Below are 20494 nucleotides of genomic sequence, written 5' to 3'. Positions count from 1 at the left end.
TAATATTTCCTGACCAGACATTATTTAGATCAGTCATGACTAGGGAAGATTGTGATGAAGTCCGATAAAAATTCTATTAGGGCAAGACTGCAGATGAAATTCAAAGTAGAGGAGCGCAAAGTAATGCAGATCAGAAAGAACAGTTTAAACGACCACAACACGCTGAAGGATTCTGAATCAGTTGTAAGCTACAGTCACTGTGCGCAGTTGAATGAAGACATCAACTCAATACACAACAGTGCTCCAAAAAGCAAATTCAGACTTGGCTGTATTAGAGAAGGGATAGAGAAGGCATAAGGCATTATAACGTTACCTCCCTCCTGGATCCTGCTGGGAAATCCTGGAGGAGAGCGGCACCTATTTACTCCACTCTGTCCCCAACCCTCTGTGGATTTCCCTCTTAGAGCCCCAGAGAGTGAGGAAGATGGACCTTTCCCTCGTGGCAGTTCAGAGTACCACACATGGATTTGTAGGCAACCAATTCCAGAGAGGGTTAATATTTCAAAAATCAGTTTACAGAGCTTTGCAGCTGATGGTATACAATCCTGTTGCCTATCTTCCATAAATAATTTGCGGTCTGAAAAAAAAATGTGTCTCTTCTGATTCTTACCCTTGTAAAAAATTTGCTAAAGAAATTCTGCAGTAATGATCCAACCTTCGACACTCCAGAGGCATAGTACTTCAGTGTTTGAGGCCAATCAAGTTCACTACTGGGGCCAGATCTTCATCCCCACCACAATGGTTCACATCAATAAAACCAGGTGACTGGCCCCTTCAGAATCCTGCCCAACACAGGGAATCCTCAGGTGGCACAGAGCAGACTTAACAGCTTATCCTCCAGCACATGGGGTGCATCTAGTGGAAAGGGCATCCCTAAATCATGGCAAATTCTAGAGTCCAGAATGACCCCCTATTGGCTGACAGCCACTGGAATAACTTAGAGCAGGCTAAGAAGTGATCTATCTTTCACTGGGGACCTGGATTAGCACTGATGGGTCCCAGAATCGAGGACTAGCCAACAAGGGGGCTTAAAGGCACCATCACTTTATGCCATCCCACCCTCCTTGTGCTCCGACTGGAGGATCTAGTCCGGTCATGTTTTTATTTATTAATATAATTACTGCTGCGATTATTAATAAAGGAAAATAGCAGAAAAGAAGTGTATGCTTTTTCCAGACTCTGTGTTCCTTGTCAACTCACAAAGCCAATATTTGACCCAAATTCTATGTGGGTGTCCAGTAGCCAGCATCTGTGAGAGGCAGCTAATGATCAGCGCTACTTCTCCCCTCTTGTTTTAATTTCCAGGAGGGGTTGGGTCATTTGCATTGGTTGGTGCAGTATAAACCCTAATGAGTTTGGGAAGACAAACATTTCATCAGCACTGACAAAGGTGAGCTGTTATTAAAACAAAAAAATTAATTGGGACAGCTTCCAATGGAAACCTTTTGATGAATGAGAGAGCACAGTGGGAAAGCAGGTGTACTTATCCACCAAATGATAGCCATCTAAAATGGACTGGAAGCAGGTAATTTTAGAGACAATGATTTAGAGCGAACCAGAGAGAGGATTTCAGATTCCATAGTGTCTAGTCCCCATGGTGCTCATTAAAGGTCTGCAGATTGCATTTCCCATCTCCCTTCTAGCCCTCCAAAGTGCCTGTTATTAATTCATAAAAACATTGCAAGAGAGATTGAGTCTAATGATTACCGGAGCAGGCAAACACAAGAGATCGTAAAATATTCTGTCTCTCTCTATCAAGGCTCTCTGAGCACAAAAAAAAATGTTGTGAAATATTAATCAGTGCTGTTTGCCCCTGGGCAGAAGATGGGAAACAGTGCAATCAATGTAGCAAGCGTTTTCCCGGTGACATCTATTTGAGAAGCTGATTACTGTGGGTAAATATAACTAAATATTCTGGATCTTTGGATTTCACCTCTAGTGTCAGCACTAAAATCCGATTCCCTTATCATCACTCCACAGGCAAACCCCCTAGGGAACCCAGCAATGATGCTCTCGCTATATTTGGCTGAATGAAGTGCAGAGGGACAATGCCTGATATGAATTGCTTCAATTGCATTAAAAACATTAGCTTTGGGGATGATTGTATGAAAGAAGGTTGCGGCAGCCTGGGCAGCTCAAGGAATTTATTGGCTGTTAGGATCCCTGAAAGTGTAACTAATGGATTGAGGACACGTAGGGAGTGCAAACAATTAATAGAAAATGACCAGAAAGCAGCACATTAGCATCATTACAGACAGATCTATAAGGGCCGTCCCTTGAGTCCACAGTCAGCGTACAAGCTTATTGGCAAAAAATTCCCGTCACATGTTGGAGGGTATGCTAAGGATGCCTATATTGCCTGTAGCAGTAACACTGCACTCCTAATGATGCTTTCACCACTAAGGTTGCTGTTAATTAGCTGTGTAGTTTAATCTAATTGTTTCAAATATAATTGAATTTAATAGAACCATCCATGAAGTTATTTCCCCATAACTATTGGATGAGCAGGAGCCAGAGCTGCAAGTTTGGGATTAAAAAGGAATCAGCTACCAAACGCGTAAATGAAAGGTTCTTTAAGTGTCAATTAGGGAGCGGACTGAGTCCCATGGGTAGGGAGTTGTCAGCCTGGTGTTACTGGACCTGCAAGCTCACACCTCCCATTGACCTCAGGCAGGGAAGTGTTACTGGCTCCAGGTGGGGCAGCTCTCACCATGGCTAATGCAATCCCATGCCTACAGAGGGCATGCATGCAGGCAGATAGCTGGATGCACTTTGCATGTGGATGGGACATAAACTCAAACACAGTCTATGGGGTGGGCTGTTCCAGGAGGGCACAGGCCTGCTTTGGGGTCTGCACGTGGCTGCGTTGCCCCAGGTTTTGCTCAGGGAGCTACTGGCCTTTGGATAGGGGTGGTGTTTCCTGATGCTGCTCAGGACAGGAAGAAAGCACATGCATGGCACTAATACTAAGCAGTTTATGCTCCCTTCCATGACTGGCCATCTCTACAGTACAATGCAGGAGTGATTGTTCCAAGCCCCCCAGCCACCTCTCAGGAGGCCTGCACCACAGGCAGCACTCAGCCAGGACCTGCGTCTTCACTCAAGAAAGCATGGGGACTGCAGTTTTGCCTGGGCTCTTTGCACCCTCTCTCCAACTCCAGTGCCAAGTGCAAGTGTCTAGCACACAGTGGTGCCCCAGGGCTCACGTCTACACTCAGTTAGCCACTTCACAACCCTAAATCAAATCCTTCTGTGGCGTTCCTGGTACATGTCATAGTGATCAGGAGCACATAATGCTAAATATATTTTAATATCTACAGAGATGGTGTCAATGGTTCCTTACCTTCACCTTCTAGGTAGTCTCCTGGCCAGAATGGATTTTCAGGAGAGCTGGCTGGAAAATAATTCCCCCACCCCCATAAAAAATTCCAATGGAAACAAAAAAAATTTTTTTTCATTGAATTTTTTCTTTTACTTTTTTGGGATTTTCATAAAAGAGGAAAGCTGGTTTCTTTGCGGGTTTTGGCAACCAAAATCAGGTATTTTCAGTTTTTTGGGGGAAAACATCCATTTGGTCAAATATGAATTTTTTCAACCAGTTCTAGTTTTCCGGAAGCTGTTAATTAGTCACCATACACTTTTAACATTATTCCCTTCTAACACATTCAATTTCAATAGTGCTTTCATGCACCCTGCTCTAATTCTCAGCGCAATGCATTTCCAAAATGCGTTCATGCAGCCAAGGCAAATGACTCTAGGAGAATGAGGACATGTCTGCCCCACATATGCATGCATTAAAAAAAAAAGCCTTACTAAGGAAAGGTGTGTGACAATGTTGTTGGGATCCTTTCATTGTCAAACTTTCCTGGCTTGGCTATAATACAAGAGTTGGCGCTAATAAGACCTGCAACGGTAACAAAGTTAAGTTGATGGCAGGGTGCAAGAGTGTGAGCCATTTTCAGGGCTGTTTCCGCTAAATATGGCATTTTTTAACTGAACTGGCTCAGATATTGAGGACTGTCCCTGAACACAGGGATGAGGGCTAAAATTTTGCCTCCAACCCTTCTGACAAACTTACCCCTGAACTCCCCCATATTACAATGACTCTGTCTGGCAAAGACAAACACACATCCCTAACATTACACACTGTGAGCAGTTTAACTGATGGGGCTACTCACAATGGAATTCCTTAAGGCGGGTAAACATAGGCATATAAATCAGTATAAAACGCCTTATTTTGTTCCCATCATTCCTAGCAGCACGGTGATCGTTCTGGGAATTACATCACACCACTGGCCGCTGTCGACTGTCAAATGCTAACATCTCACCTATCATAGAATGAAACAGTAGGATAAAATGTGTGACAGAGAAATATGCAAGGGCAGTTAGATACCCAGTAAAAGAGGAATTTCTGTACAATATGTTCATCTATCTGGAGAGCAATATATTAAGGTGAACAGCCAGGGGGAATTTTTTTATTTCTGAGATTTTTTTTAATTGTAACATTAAAAACCACATTTCAAAATACAGATCACAGATACCAAACCACCTCTTGCCTTCAGTCAGACAGATTGACAAGTGTGCTATTTCTGGTCTGCCTTAGAGTGAATTTAAACCCTTCCACAAAGGAAGGCTCTTGATATTGCAAATCAATATGTCCTTATCCCAAGACTTACAGTAGTTTAGGAAATTCCCTGTCCCTGCCTGGAAATATAACTTGCACTTTACACATGAATAGTTAGGGAAATTCAGAACACAATTCTGTCTGTAGGGTGTCCAGAATACTACGGTGATGTGCACACCATAAATGCTTTGATATACAGATCAAAACACTTTATGCTAAAACGCAGAGGAAGAGTTTTTGGAGGGGAGAGAGTTGTTTGTCTTTAAAATATTTGTACCATTTCAGCTGGACTGAAGGGCAAATGATTCCCTACATGAAAAAAGTATTCTTATGCAACTTAAAATGTAAAACAAACCTTCAGTAAACAGCAATGGGCCAGCCTCAAGAGATTTGGAGGTTCAGTTCAGTTCAGCTAAGTGGTTGAATTACTTAAACCACTTGTGTGTGCAAAACCAGGTCAGAAGAACTGGCTCTCATTGAAATCTATAGTCTTTCTTGGTTCCCATTCGGCCAGTGGGGACAGCAATTCCCCTGGTATTTAGGTATTTCAGTCTCTGGCCCCTAAAGGAAACAGGAAGCATGGATTCACATGTGAAGATAAAATATAATGGGCGGGGGGAAGGACGCCTTCCAGTTTGACGCTAACAGAAGGCCCTGTTCAAGCCTGTGCCACAGCTCTGGGGTGATTTGAATTTGGTGCAAGAGTTCCACCCATTCCTAGAAACCCCCCTCCGCCCCAAGTGTATTTAAGGAGTTGAAATAAACATAAAAAATGGCTAATGTTGTTATAAAATTCCAACTGTAATGGAGAGGAAAACAAGCCCGTTCTGACGGACACATTCATCTGCTCACTGTGAAATACACATTCTCCTTCTAAAGGACACAAACCTAGGACAACTGGAGGCCCATTGTGTGAACTGTAAATGTGCTCAGCGGACATCACACTTTGCTGACACACAGCACTGCCCATCTAAGCCCTCGCCGAACATTCACTGACTAAGCTGTACAGCAGCATGGCGGGGACGGGAGGGATTATCCCCACCTCTAACTGGGGAAACCAGCTCAGGTAAGTACTCAAGTCCCAGTGCTGCAACAGAAACTTTTGTGCAGGTGCAGCACCCATCCAACGGCATCTGCTATAAAATCGGGACAAGAAACTGTAAGGTCTTCCTTAGACTATAAGCTCAATGGGGCAGAGACAGTCTTTATTATGTGCATGTACAGCAGCTTGCACAATGAGGCCCTGATCCTCAATTGGGGCCTCTTGGCACTACTGCAGTTATAAATAAGTGACTTGTCCAAGGTCCCGCAATGCATCAGTGGGAGAGCCAGGAATAGAACCTGACACGTGGCAGACCCATTGTTTAAGCGCAAGGCCTTCTTCCTCCCATCACCCCCCTAGTAAACTGCCTCTTCACTTCCATTAGCTCATTCATCCTTGCACTTCCCTCCCGAGATCCCTTTGAATTCTCAACTCTATACCACGGGAAAGAAACGTCCCAGGATTACCCTAGAGTAGAGCTTAAGTCCACATATGCAAATCAGCTCATTTGAATAGCTGTGCTGATTCACATGCAACTCCAAAATTATACATTCAAATGATCTTTTCCTCCCTCTTTCAAGTGTAGCTGGCCACATTGGGAATCCACTTCTAGCTCCCTTCGGAGACTCTCCTGTCTTTAAAGCACAGAATGGCAGAGGGAACAGTTACACAGGATTTTATACTTGTTTGAGCAGTGTATGACTTTTGCAGATTTTTGCCCAACTATGTCTTTTTTTCCCAAAAAATAAAATGGCTTGTGCTTTTTAATAGGAGCTGAACAATCACTTATCTACCTAGACCCCCACAAGCAGCAATAGCAGCATTCAAGGAATCTTGTGATTTGGTGGAAGCTACTTCATAAGCCTTCAATCCTACACTGGTCCTTTCTCCGCCTTTCCATTTAAGACCATTTGCTGTGCTGGAGCATGGAAGGATGGTCCAAATGGAAGGATGGTCCAGTGGTTAAGGCAGAAGCTTCAGACCTGGGTTCAAATTACCACTTTTCCATGGGCTTCCTATGTGACATTGGGCAAGTCACTTAGCAAAGATGCGTAGTTTTGTCTCCAGCATCAGTTATAAATACTTCAGAGAAACTATCAGCAAAAATATCACCATTCCTGTACTCAAGATTTCATGTGTCCCACAGTGATCAGCACATACCCTGGAGCATAACACTTCGCCTGCTCTCATCTTTTGATACTGTCTCACATGACCTTCTCGTAAACAAACTAGGAAAATGCAACTTAGACAGAGCCACTACAAGGTGGGTGCATAACTAGTTGGAAAACCATTCCCAGAGAGTATTTATCGGTGGTTCACAGTCAGGCTGGAAGGGCATAATGAGTGGGGTCCTGCAAGGATCAGTTCTGGGTCCAGTTCTGTTCAATATCTTCATCAATGATTTAGATAATGGCATACAGAGTACACTTATAAAGTTTGCAGATGATATCAAGCTGGGAGGGGTTGCAAGTGCTTTGGAAGATAGGGTTAAAATTCAAAATGATCTGGACAAACTGGAGAAATGGTCTGAAGTAAATAGGATGAAATTCTATAAGGACAAATGCAAAGTACTCCACTTAGGAAGGAACAATCGGTTGCACACATACAAAAAGAGAAATGACTACCTAGGAAGGAGTACTGTGGAAAAGGATCTGGTGGTCAGCTAAATAGGAGTCAACAATGTAACGCTGTTGCAAAAAAAGTGAACATCATTCTGGGATGTATAAGCAGGAGTGTTGTAAGCAAGACACAAGAAGTAATTCTTCCGCTCTACTCTGCACTGATTAGGCTTCAACTGGAGTATTGTGTCCAGTTCTGGGAACCACATTTCAGGAAGGATGTGGACAAATTGGAGAGAGTCCAGAGAAGGGCAACCAAAATAATTAAAGGTCTAGAAAACATGATCTATGAGGGAAGATTGAAAAAAAATGGGTTTGTTTTGACTGGAAAAGAGAAGACTGAGAGGGGACATGATAACAGTTTTCAAGTATGTAAAAGGCTCTTACAAGGAGCAGGAAGAAAAATTGTTCTCCTGAACCTCTGAGAATAGGACAAGAAGCAATCGGCTCAAATTGCAGCAAGGGAAGTTTAGGTTGGACATTAGAAAAAACTTCCTAATTGTCAGGGTGCTTAAACACTGGAATAAATTGCCTACGGAAGTTGTGGAATATCCATCATTGGAGATTTTAAACAGCAGGTTAGACAAACACCTGTCAGTAATGGTCTAGATAATTAGTCCTGTCATGAGTGAAGGGGACTGGACCAGATGATCTCTCCAGGTCCCTCCCAGTTCTATGATCTTACCAGGCATAGCTATAAATATTGGGCCTGACCCTGGAGTCCTCACTCTGGCAAATCAGTGGGAGTTTTGCCCAAGGAAGGCTTACAAAGGTGAGACCACACTGTAAAATTATTCAGCTTTTCTTGAACCTCAGAAGCCGCCAATTAACTTCAGGGCTTCCAGTAGCAGCCACAACAGGCTTTATTCTTCTGTCTTCCTGTATGGTCCAGAATGTGGGATCCAAGATACTGACTTAGGTGCACTCTTAATTCATTCCAGTGTGGCCCAGAGGAATGGGCAAGGGATGGTACTGCAGGTGAGGAAGAGTGGCTTCCGTTTCCATTGTATCCTCACCCAAGCTATGCTCCTTCCCCAAGCACTGCCAACCACTGTCTTTACAGTATTGTCCATGCGCAGGTCCACAGAAGAGAGACAGTTTTGACCAGAAACTCCCCTCCCCGAGGTGGACTCTTGTCCATTGAGAACCTTACTCTCTTGGGTTCCGCTGACAGAAACTGATGTACAGGAACTCGAGGCTGAATACAGACAACTGTTTGCATCAGCCAGCTCTGTGCAATTATCGCATGATTTGGGAGCTCAGCAGACTAGGTGGCATGAGCAATCAGCGCTCAGGACAAATTCTGCAGTTCATTGTCTACTGCCTGCTCAGCGGGCTAGCCTCAGGAAGCCTTTCTTAGCAAGCATTTGCATTCAAAGAATGACTTGTATAAATATATTTCCTAAACAAACAAGGCTAACTGTGAGGTATTTCCCAAAGAAACTTTGGAAATCAGAATCTTGTTTGTATAAAGAACATGGTATGCAAATACAGCAGCTGTCTAAAGCTATAAATAGCAACAGAGTTGCATTTAATATCTACATGTGATGATCAAATGCAGTCTAGACAAAAATGCTTAAATCAGTTAGTGCCTGGTTTTTAAGAACTGAGTCTGAGCCTGCTATTATTACCACTAATAAAAAACCAGTCCCATTAACACAGATCTTTGAAGGGTTTTCATGATGCTCATGTAGTTGCAGATCTGCAAAAATGATGAGAGTGAAAATGCAGAAGAAAAAGCTAACATTAAAATGGTCTAGGAGAAGGGTACTGTATGAAACAAACTGCCTTGTTAGTGAGACTAAATGAACATCCAGTAAAATGACATTTGGCTTTTTAATGAATTCCACTTAAACAAATTCCTTTTCTGGGTGACAGATTTGTCACTCTTAGCCTAAGAGTGGTACTTTCTTTCCTGTTCAGTCACCAAATCTAATCTCATTCTTGACAAATCTAAAAGAAGTAGTCTAGAATTTTAGACTCATATTCAGAGTCAGCCAAACAACACAAAGTGATTAATAAATATTTCCATGAATAAAACCATCCTGGGTTTTTCCTGCTGTTGTTTGTGGGACCATTGTACTAATTATTCTCAAATATTAAGGTGACCACTGATTTCTTTGTTCAAGTGTTGGTGAATCCCCAAAGCTTCACAACATTTACCATGAATGGATATTCATTAGAAAACTCACACCAGGGAACCCACTAATAGTTATTCATCAGTTTTCCTATTTAAAATCTTCCAATCTTCTAATCAGTGAACAGAAACAACACTATGGCACTGCAGTGACCATTCAAACATGACAAATAATTAATTCTGAACAGCAGAAGCAAACAGTTCTCAGCCTATGGGAATGTTTCCAATTTCTTCACAAACTACTGGGCAAAATCTTATAAATTATGAATATGTTTGTAGAAAATGCAGTCAATTCACAAATGATTTTCAAACCAACCAAACAAAAGGCTAAATTAATTGGATTTTTTTCTGATTAACAGTCTGACCAGTTTCAGATAGAATGGAATAAGATTGAATGAACAAAAAAAGGGTTAAAATACTCTTAACTCTTGTTTATTAAAATCCTGTAGAAGGATCTGATTAATAAATTAAATGTCACTATTGAAGCTAATAGAATAAAGAGAAAGAAACTTACCGTTAGCTAGAACTAGGCAGGAACTAGATTTTCCATTGGGTAGGAAATTCTGCAGTTTTGAAATTCTCTCTGTTCTGAAAAAGAACAAATTAAAAAAAATTAAAATTTCAAACAATATTTAAAAAAATCATTTTGGGTCAGGCAAAACATTTCATTCTGATTTTGACTTTAAAAAATATATAATATAAAAGAAAAGAAACTTCAAAATGAAGCAATTTTGAAACAAAAAATTGAAACATCTTATTCCAAAAATGGAAAAACAGAAAGTTTCAGTTTATCAAATCATTTTGCCCTCCCCATTTTTATCCTGAAAGAAAATTGTATCAAAATTAACATGTTTCCATGAAGCATTATACTTTCAATGAATTCACATATATGACTGGCCAGCCCTAATTTTAGCTTTGACTTGTTTATTTTTTCAGGAAAGTGTAGATAAGGAAGCACTGAAAATATCACTGCAATATATTCATGAAATGAAACCTGGCTATGTCCTACTTTCAAAGTCATTGTTACTGATTATGATTAATTTCTTATCTCACATTTCATAGGAAGTTCTAATCTTGTTGAGACATGTAACGGGATGGTCACCTGCTCCTGCCTTAAAAGGCTTAAAACAGTCCGGGGAGTGGGCTGAGGCAGAGAAGGAAAAGCGGGGCAGATTGGGGGAAGCAGCCACAGCTGGGATGACCCCCCAATCAGGCCACAGCTGGCCCTATAAGAGGGTTAGGGCCAGAAGCCAGAGACAGACTCTCTCTAGCTTTGGAGGGACCTGGCTGCAGGGAGCTGAGAGAAGGTACCTAGAGTGGAGCAGGGCTGGAAACCCCCCAGGCTGCTGCCTAGTGAAAGGCCAATTAGGTACTGAGGCTGCAGGGGGCAGCCCATGGGTAGGCAGAGACAGCAGGTCCAACCCCCCCTTGCCTATGATGAGTGGCTTTTACAGTGCAGTCTGCCCCAGTGAGCGGGGGCTAGATGGTGACTGGCAGTAGCCCACAACTGAGGCAAGGTGAGGATAGAGGGTTGGGGGTTCCTCTGGGTGGAGAGACCTTAGACTGTGGGGGTATTGCCTGGGGTCAGCACCCCAAAGACAAGGGGCACCGGGTCCTGGGAGGGAGACGGGGGCCAGTGGCAGTGGGACACCAGCCTGCAGAGGGCACTCCGGAGGCTAGAAACTCTAATTCCCTGGGAAGACCAGTAGGAGGCACTGCAGCAGTGAGTCGTGCACTGTGACAAGACACCATAATAAAGAACTCAATGCAGCAAGGTGCGAAGTACCCTCAATGCTTACTGCATCGTTCAATGGGAGTGGACAGCCTCCAGCACTTCAAACAAGCGTTCAGTGTTTCTCAAGACCAAGCCCAAAATTTGCACTGAGCCACCAACCATAGATTTTTGAACTACGCAGCTTTAAAATTCTATTCACACAACCAACATCACCTTTCACCTTCTTTACGTTTTGGGCTTGATGAGGGGAACTCATGCTGTACATTTCACTCACTCAATAAAATTGCCAGCAGTCACATGAAGGCTACAAATTGCTTGAACAGAAAGAGCACAGGCAGCCACAATGGAATTTGTTCAGCCATCAATTGCACATCCCTGGCAATGGCTATGAAGTGGCCTCAGGCAGCATATCATAATTCTGCCAAGGATTCTTCACAACAGATGATGGGGAATCTGGCACATTCGGGAGGCATTGTTCTGAAATTGATGTACCACCAGGTTCCACAACAAATCATTGGCCTATTAAGGTCTTACATTTGATGCTAATCGTGCACTCGCTGCCAATTCAAACTCATATCTTCGTTGGAACAAATTAACTCTCTTGTTGTCTAACCTCCAGACAACTAAAATGAAACTTAAAATAAAAGCATATGTGAAAGGGATAAGAGAGAAGAAGCCAGATGAATGGCACAGCAACAGTTTTAGGAAAACAGAAAAGGAAATGACAACTGACATCCTACGAAAGAAAAACACGTTTCATCTCTGTGTCCAGCAAGTGATCTGATTTGTGCAGTAATTTGGCCCTCTGTTTCCATTAAATATCAGAAAGGAGGAGGTAGACTAGTGAGGTGGGATGGCTGCCACTGTGCTGAGTGGTACCTCAGCCTTTTGGAATCTGCTCACCCCTTCCTCAGCTTTATATAAGTAAACCTAGTGCATAGGACAAGATGCCAGAAACTGAAGTCAGAGCAGGTGCAACAAATAATTTCTCTACACTGTCCTGCCAATGGAGCTGGTCAGGTGATATGCAATGAATAATTTATTTCAACACATTCCACACTACTTTTTGAAGTAACGTATTCCATAAATGTTTATAATCTCTTTTTATTACAGCTAGTAAAAAACATTAATTTGATGAAAAACAGCATTTTTCAAACTGAAATCTTCTGTGAAAAGTTGTGGTTTGTTTAAAAAAAATTGCATTTTTTTGTCAAAAAATGAATTATTGGGATTTTGTTTCTTCCCTTCCCTTCATTATTTTGTAATGCAATAAAATGAATTGTGTCTACATTTGGGTTTTGGTTTTATCACTTCTTCATTCTCCTTTTCAACTCCCCATCCTCATTTTTTCCTTGATCCACTCTGTAAATTTTCCAAATCCTCCATTTTGGGAAATTGACAGTGGCAAAAGGAAAAATGAAACTCCCTGCCATTCTGAAACTTTTGAAAAACTGGGGAAGTTTTAAAAGGTACAGAGCAAATAAAGACAAAAGAGGCGAGAGGAAAAAAATATTGGACATTTTTCACTTTTTGACATAAATGATGAAAACAACATGGGGGGAGAAGAGGAAAAACTACACATTTGGAATTAAAATATTTTTTGTAAAAAAAAAAATTGTAAAAAAAATTGAAAAAATTGTTCCCTTTCAAATTGTGCAATACAAAAACGATGACATTTCTCAGCCACCTCTACCTTTTATTTTTCAAAATAGAATTAGATAAGTAAATCCATGCAATTTAAGTAACTCGTTTTTAAAGATAATTATTCAATTCATATCCTTGATATTATTTACTTGTCCCTCCTGCAGCCCAGTCCTGAATGGAGTAAAACAGGTTTAGTCTCCAGGACAGTGGCCCCTCACTATCTCGCTTCTGAAAAGACATTCTACGCACCCAAGGGGTTTGGAGAAGTCACCATCTTCCCTGATGTCTTCTCCTGACCCCCATGCCTGTCAGTGAGGGGGCAGAGATGCAGACTTCCCTTCCTCAAGGAGGGGCTGGGCTTTGTATATACGCTCAAGGCAGAGGCATCCCTCCATGATGTGTTTACTACTTCTGAGACCTGGAGTCTAGCGCAGCCTCAAGAGAGTGGAGCAGGGGGGTCAGGATTCAGTCCATTAAAGGCCCACTGACCATATATACATGTTGCACACACATAGTGCCTTTAACTAGAGCTGGCTGACAGTTTGCCATCATTTTTTTTAATATAAAAAATGCCTTTTTGACCAAAATGAAGATTGTTGTTAAAAAAAAGAAGAGTTCATTTTTGTTTAGATTTTTCATTTTATCATGAATTTTTTTGTTCAGTTTCAGCACTCTCCATTTTTTTATTTCCCCTCTTCTCTTTTTTCAGTGAGCCCTGGGGTGGAAGTGAGGGACAGAGGAAGGAAGGTGGGGAGAGAGAGAAAAAAAATGAGATATTTTCCCATCAAAACTAAATGAAATTTTATGATAATTTTTATTTTAGAATGTTTTGTCAAGAAAAAGAAAAAAGAAACATTTTGAAGAAGGACATTGGTTTCACTTCTTTCCAACACTGCCCAGCCTCCCGCTGAGCAGTTACTGTCTGCGGTGCTCTCACTCAAGTCAATGGAACTATTCAGCATGACCAAGCGGATACAGCATGAGGCTGGGACTCAGGAGACTTGGCTGTTAGTCCCAGATGTGGCTCACCTGAGACCTTTGCAGAGTGCTTTGAGATCTACAGATGAGAAGCTCTAGGTAACAGCAAGTTGTTATTTGTGCAAGTAATGGCTCACCAGTGGAAGAGAGGGGTTCACAATCTGGGCCCATACATGAAGTGAAAGATGGGCAAAACCATGGGAGGGCTATGTCTGTTCACAGCCTGGTTTACTAAACATAGACCAGGGTAGATTCAAAGTCAAGTCCCATTTTAGCCAGGTTTATCTAAAGTTTGGGTTTTATTCAGATAAATGGTTCCATTTGAGGTCCCCATAAACAGATACATTTCTAAGATTTTTATAAAATATTTTCAAAATGACTCTTCTCTCATGCCTGTCTCCCTCATTAAAGAGACTGTCCGATTGTATAGGGGAGATAGGCAGAGAGGAGATTTCAGTTGGAAAGTCCTTTACAAATATTAGTTACTGCTTTGATTTGTGCTGAATAAAATGGCTTACTCTCCTTTCAGTAATCACCAGGCACTGCCATATAGGCTAGGGAAAATTTCCAGGGACAGAAATAATTAGAACTAATTAACCTCATGAAATTCACTTGTTACTGCTGGCCCAGGTGTTTCTTGACCAAATTCTATCGGAGGCACAGTTTTTGCTTGATCTCACTCTTCCTTGTCCCCTGCATGAGCAGCTGCAGATAAGGGAGTGGGAGCAGCTCCAGTACTTAAAGGAAATGCGGGGACATGCAGGGGATAAGACAGACAAAGCACTTCACATGGTCCACTACATCTTTAATGTACAGAAAGTAATTAAAATGGGAGACAAATTCATCATCAGTCAGTTTAGTTCAAAGTGCAGCTAGACTGTTTCTTCCTTATGCATGGATAACATGATGTGCATATCCATCATAAAACCTGCATTAAAAATTAGGCAAAGCTGTTAGTACATCACCGCAGACCAGATGGTTTATGCTCTGAAGTGTTTCAGGAACCTCATTTTATTATACATGAATGCCTCCTGTTGTAGGCCTGAGCTGATATTTTCATTAAACACACTCCACAAAGCATTACAGCTCTGTTGTCATTTCATTCAGCACCAGTGATTTCTTACACACAGGCTTTATGGTCGCAGACCTGTCATGGCTGCCCTTCCAAGCAGCGCCAAACTGTAATCTCACAGATCGCTGTGGGCACATGATCTGTGTGTTACCTTGGACACAGGCTGCATTAGCATCCTGCCCACCAACCAGCCATGGATTTTTTAACAGGCTGGTTCCCCAATACCCTAGATCTTCACTTATCAGCTAAAACTCTTAGCACAGCACAGCACTTCAGAAGTTTTACACCTCATGGGAGATATGTGAGGTGATTCAGAGATCTTTACATCATCCATCATGGTGCACAGAAGCTTTCCTGTTTTATCTCCTCGGTTCCATTGCGTGCAGTGCATGCAGGTAGCAATCTAGATTAGAAAACCACTATCTACTTCACCAGGAGTAATCAGTTATTTTTTGTCAAGGTCCAAATTTCTTGGTCAAGGTATAGTCAAGGTCCAAACTCCAGAGAAAATGATAACAAAAAACAACAATAATGATAGTAAGAAGTAAATAAAAGGATTTTGCGATCCGTTCAAATGCACCTGGCGGTGCAGAATTGGCCTATTGACTACTCTGTACTACATCAAGTGGCAGAGCTGTTTTCCCCATCTATAGGTGTCAGATCAGAACAAATACTCCCAAAGTAGCAGCTCTTCAGAAGATTTTGCTTTAGATTTTCCCTGAATGAAGCCATTCCACCTATGTTAATAGGATAGCATGATCGGCTCACCAAAGACTTTTGGGGCCAAATTCATCCCCCGAGTAACTCTGCTCACAGCAGTAAATTTTGTGTAGTAAGTTGAACTAGATGAAATTTTTAGAAAAACTTTTTTTGTGGGGGGGGAGGGATGCAGATTAAGCATTTTGCAAGTTCCTATTGATTTCGCCATATTGTTTTGGATAAAAAAAAATCCACAACCCTCTTTCCCCCCCTGTCCCCCCGCCATCCCCGATATGATTTTTCTATAGACATTTCCCTTAAATTTATTTTTAAAATTAAACAAAATACTGCTCAAAATTAAAACAAGATGGATTTTTCTTTCTTTTTTTGGCATTGCCAGAAAATTAAACAATCCATTATTCACACAGCTCTACTAAGAAGTATATTTACAGAAGAGGAAAAGGGAGGCAATAGAACTCTTTATAAAATCTTAATAATTTAAAATGTGATGTTTGGAATTCCATCATCTGAACTGTAGATGGCTGCAAAAACATTTCCCGCAATCATTCTGCCTGCTCTGACTCCCATTGAAATCAGTGTAGCATTTCCCTTCTAGGAGAGCAAGGGTCGGGGCTCAAAGCCCATTTAAAGAAGTGAGTAGGATTCCAGCAGCTGAGCCAGCAGTTCATAGTCTCCATTAGGGAGAATTCGAGGGTATTACATGCTGGGTCTTATGAAGTGAGGCTAAGGTGCTTACGGAGTTAGTGTTTGTAGTGCTAATGTCATCATGTCCTTCTAGGTCTGTGGACCACTCTCCAAAAAGCATCCTATCATAGAAGAGGGCAACTTATCTTCATGTACCATCTCCTTTCCTCCTCTCTCCTGGACCCCCCGAAGGGACATCAAATAAGATTGACACTAAGCGAACTCCAGCTAACCCCATAACTAGAAACATTATTGCGAATGCTTCAGAACTTGGGTCCTGATTCTGATCACATTTCCACTAGCTTTATGGAGGAGGGACTCCAGATGTACATTGGTGTAACTCAGAAGATAATCACATCCTTTGTATGTTTCCTTATCAAGAAAGCCCCATACGGGAACCCTGTTTATTCCATCAATCCAGGGCTTAACAATTGAGCTCCACATGAACTAAGGGCCAATCCCAAACCTCTCTGGCTTCTACTCGAAGTACAAGGTGCATTTCTTTGACTTGCCTCTCTAATATGTACAAATGTGTATATTGTATATTTTAAAACATTCCAAAACAAAACGTTCCCCTGCACACACGTTTCCCCCTGGGGAGAGGATGAGAGAACGAATGTGACAGATGTTACTCTGATTGCTTAATGCACTGCTGGAAGGTGCTTAGATACTACAGTGATGAGAGCAGTCTATTTGAGTTGGATTAGAATAGAAAGCACATATTCTGAGTAGCAAGGCTTAGGGTTGGACATGTGCAGGGGATAGAAAGGAGAAATTCTCCCCACCAGGCAAAGGAGAAAGGCCTTGATGTGGCAAAGCAGTTTAGGGTGTACTGAAATCCATCCCTATTCAGCAAAACAGATAAGCTGCTGGGTTAGTCCCATTGAAGTCAATGTTGACACTTCTACAATTTTTGAGAACTGAAAACTAATTTTGCATTGGAGAGGGAGATTCCTATAACCAAAAAAAGGTTCTCTTTTTTGGTTTTTTGATGAGAAAAATTCTATGAAAACAGAAATTTCCATTTAATCAAAAAAACATTTTTGGTCAAAAACATTTGGATGAGAAATTTCCAATCAGCTCTAATCACGACGGCTTTATTGAGCAACAAATACATTGCTCTGTTTGTCCGTAAGTGGAGCCACTGGAGAGAGACAGTGCACAGCAGGCAATTGTGCCTGCTCAGTAACGGGAGGCCAGCAGGCTGCAGTCTTTTCCCTGGACCTGGCCACAGCTGTACATAAGCAGCGTTTTTCATGTCCCTGCTCCGGTCTTCCTTCCTTTTAAGCTGCATGTGAGCACTAGCATATGCATGTGCGGTAGGCTGGGTTTTACAGGGCTTAGCCCTGCTCCGGGAATGAATTCGGACATGTTGCCTTGTCTGGGTTAATTATGTTTTTAATTCTTTTTTGCTGAGGCACCCAAGATGCCTTTGGGCCTGGCAGCCTCGGTATACAGAATTGTTATTATTGAAGGTTTATTAGCAGAGAACCATACATGCTGGCGGCCACAGAGTGCAGACTCACAAACGCCCCCACAGGGCAGTCCTGTTAGAACAAGCTGCAGGACACATCCTTTCCCATGAAGTGCTCAAGTACGTACAAAGGCTATGTTCCTGCTCTGAGGTGGGACTCATCTGATACTCAGCTGGATTCAGAACCTGGCCTTGAGGAGCTTTGGAGGACAGAGACAGTTTTGCTGCACTGTGTCTGTCCCTCTTTGCCAGCCGGAATGGGCCTGCCTCGTGGGTTATAGTCTGGTGCCAATGTTCTCAGTGTAGGTGGGGTCTTTCAGGATCAGCTAGTACCTGGCCTTAAATTAAAAATCTCAGCTGACAGACAAGCTCCAGAAGCAAATCAAAGGACTCTGTCTTGTGAGTAGCAGGTGAGAACGTATCTTGCCACTTAGCCCTAGATCAAGGAAAAAATGTTCTTAGTTCTTTGGTTGAATCTCATTTCAATACTAAGAAGTACATATATTTCATATTCTTTTGGTTTCAAAGTCAATAAAAGGCATTTCTTAAAAATGCAAGTGACTTTTCCAGCCAAATTAAAGAGCCAGGCTAACAAAACCACATTTCAAAGGCTAAGAACTCAAATAACTAAATTCTTTGCATTGCCCTAGCATATTCCAGCTAGAGATTCTCAAGCATTTCACAGATATTAAGTCCAACAGTCTCAGACGTGGACCCTGATTTTGAGTTATTCTGTTGCTGGGTGCACAACCTGAGACACGTGAGACCTGATTGGCAGAGGAGCCGAGCACCCCACGGACTTCAGATGGAGCTGTGGCTGCCCACTAGCGCCTCTGCACGTCAGACTCCAGGTGATTTGTATTGAATACCCTGAGATACCGAGGCGCCCGAAAGCAATGCCCACTTTTGAAAATGTGAGTGAGCCTCACAACTCTCCTGAGAGGTGGGAAAATATTAGGCTCATGCTATAGATGGAGAAAGGGCCACAGATAGGCTAAGTAACTTACTAAAGTGATGTAGGAAGTTAATATGGGAGATAGACGATGAATGCAGGTCTCCTAAATACCAGGCCGGCTTTAGCCTCAGAAATCTCTCTTCCGCTTGGCCCCAAGCCTGCAGACAGACATGGCTGTACAGACATCTATGGGATGTCATCTGTTTGCAGGACTGGGACTTTATCGTTTATGGATTGTTGCAAAGCAAATTAACTTGGGCCTCTGCAATGTAACGATAGCCTACTACAAATGGGCTTAAAATAAGAAAGAAATCACATTGATTTCTTTGTTGTAGCTGCTGTTTTTAATGTCACCTTAAAGGAAGGCCATAAACAATTACATTCAATATGTGCTCCCCAACAAATCTGTTTAAATAAACCTGGCCTACCAGCTAGTCCCTTTCAACCCTCGATTTATTAGGCCATGATCTGTACTTCACTTGTTCACTACACTGTGATATTTTCTTTAAACAAGAACCATGCATGAGTTCTTTCAGCCATTTAGAGTAACAGCTAGTCGGCATTTTAGATTAAGTTTAAATTGGCTCAGGTCATGTGTGTTATAATTTAAAATTTGTTTTCTGAGCTCAGTAGTCCATTAAAAAATACCTCACTGCTGAGAACAATTCAGAATGATCACATTTGCTAAAACGAGCCCCAGGATTGAAGAAGGAGGAACAAAATAACATTTCATACCTAAGAAATAGAGATCCCTTCAGTTCAAAGTTAAGATATGTTGGCAGCAAGCAATGTCATGTAGCTGCAAAGTCTGTGTTATGGTTGAAGATAATACAATAGAGGACAATAAACAGTGCAATGAATTCCAGAACAATGATTTGATTCCCCCCCTAATTTTCTTTCAGCAGCTAAAATAAACAACTTCCCTTGGATTGTTTACCTCCCTGACCCCAGTTTGTGTTACCTCAAACTTTACAAGTTCCCTGGCAGAAACAAAAACAAACACACAAGAAGCTATCAGGGAGCAGGGGGAGTAATACATGAGGGACTGAGTCACTTTCGATTCCTACAGCAATTATCCCTTGTGAGTAACTCGGGTGAAGATGGAAACATTATTTTCACTTTGTTATTCAAGCAAAGAAAACCATAACAAGATAGAGTGAGAAAATCCAGGGCGATTGCTGAGGACTTATGCAAAGTCTATGGACAAGCTTTAGCAAGATAATGCTAAATGTACAGCAATGTTTTTCAGACCAGAGGAACTCTCGAAGTCGGCCAGTGATGCAAGGGCTCCTGCTGCCAGGTTACAGCAGATAGAATGGGAATCTGCAGCCCACTGAACTGCTGTGGAATTGGACAGGAGCATGCCTTTGATGGGGACTGACTGCAAGACATCCGCTTCAGATTAACTCTGGCATTAACTCTGGGGATATGGGCCATAACTGTCAAACTCGCGTGCCTGTTGGTAGGCACGTAAATAGGTATAAGTGGCCGATTCTCAGAGGTGCTGAGCACTCAGAAGTTCCACAGAACATCGTACTATTTGTTCAGGGCCCAAGTTTGACAATTTCACCTTTTGTTTTTGAAGAGGGGGCCTAGTTCTCCAGCAATCCCTCTCTTCCCTGCTTGTGCTTCAGCCACATGCCCAGGTCACGCATTGTTTTCCTCTGGACGGGAAGCCTGGTGTTGGCTTCCTGCGGAGGCCAGATGGTGTGGGAAGCACGAGAGGCCGTTACAGAATACTGCAAGGTTCTCCTCTCCACCAGTCCCCAGGGGTGCATGGCCCCAACCTACGTTTGTTTGCAGCCTTTCC

The 20494-nt window shown here is 42.2% G+C and overlaps 1 protein-coding gene across 1 annotated transcript in view; it reads right to left on the bottom strand.

The window, feature by feature from the left end:
* Positions 1 to 6885: 6885 nt before the first annotated feature.
* The window catches only part of PAQR5 (progestin and adipoQ receptor family member 5), a 349157-nt gene continuing 335548 nt past the window's right edge, over positions 6886 to 20494 (bottom strand). Inside the window, exon 10 of the mRNA XM_075069751.1 lies at positions 6886 to 6895. The gene's annotated coding sequence lies outside the window, so the exon portion shown is untranslated. The remainder of the gene's footprint in view (positions 6896 to 20494) is intronic.

Source organism: Chelonoidis abingdonii, chromosome 9, assembly GCF_003597395.2.
Source record: "Chelonoidis abingdonii isolate Lonesome George chromosome 9, CheloAbing_2.0, whole genome shotgun sequence".
In the NCBI taxonomy this organism is placed as follows: Eukaryota; Metazoa; Chordata; order Testudines; family Testudinidae; genus Chelonoidis; species Chelonoidis abingdonii.
Note: the sequence above shows the minus strand (reverse complement) of the source record. Positions and strands in the feature narration are given on the sequence as shown.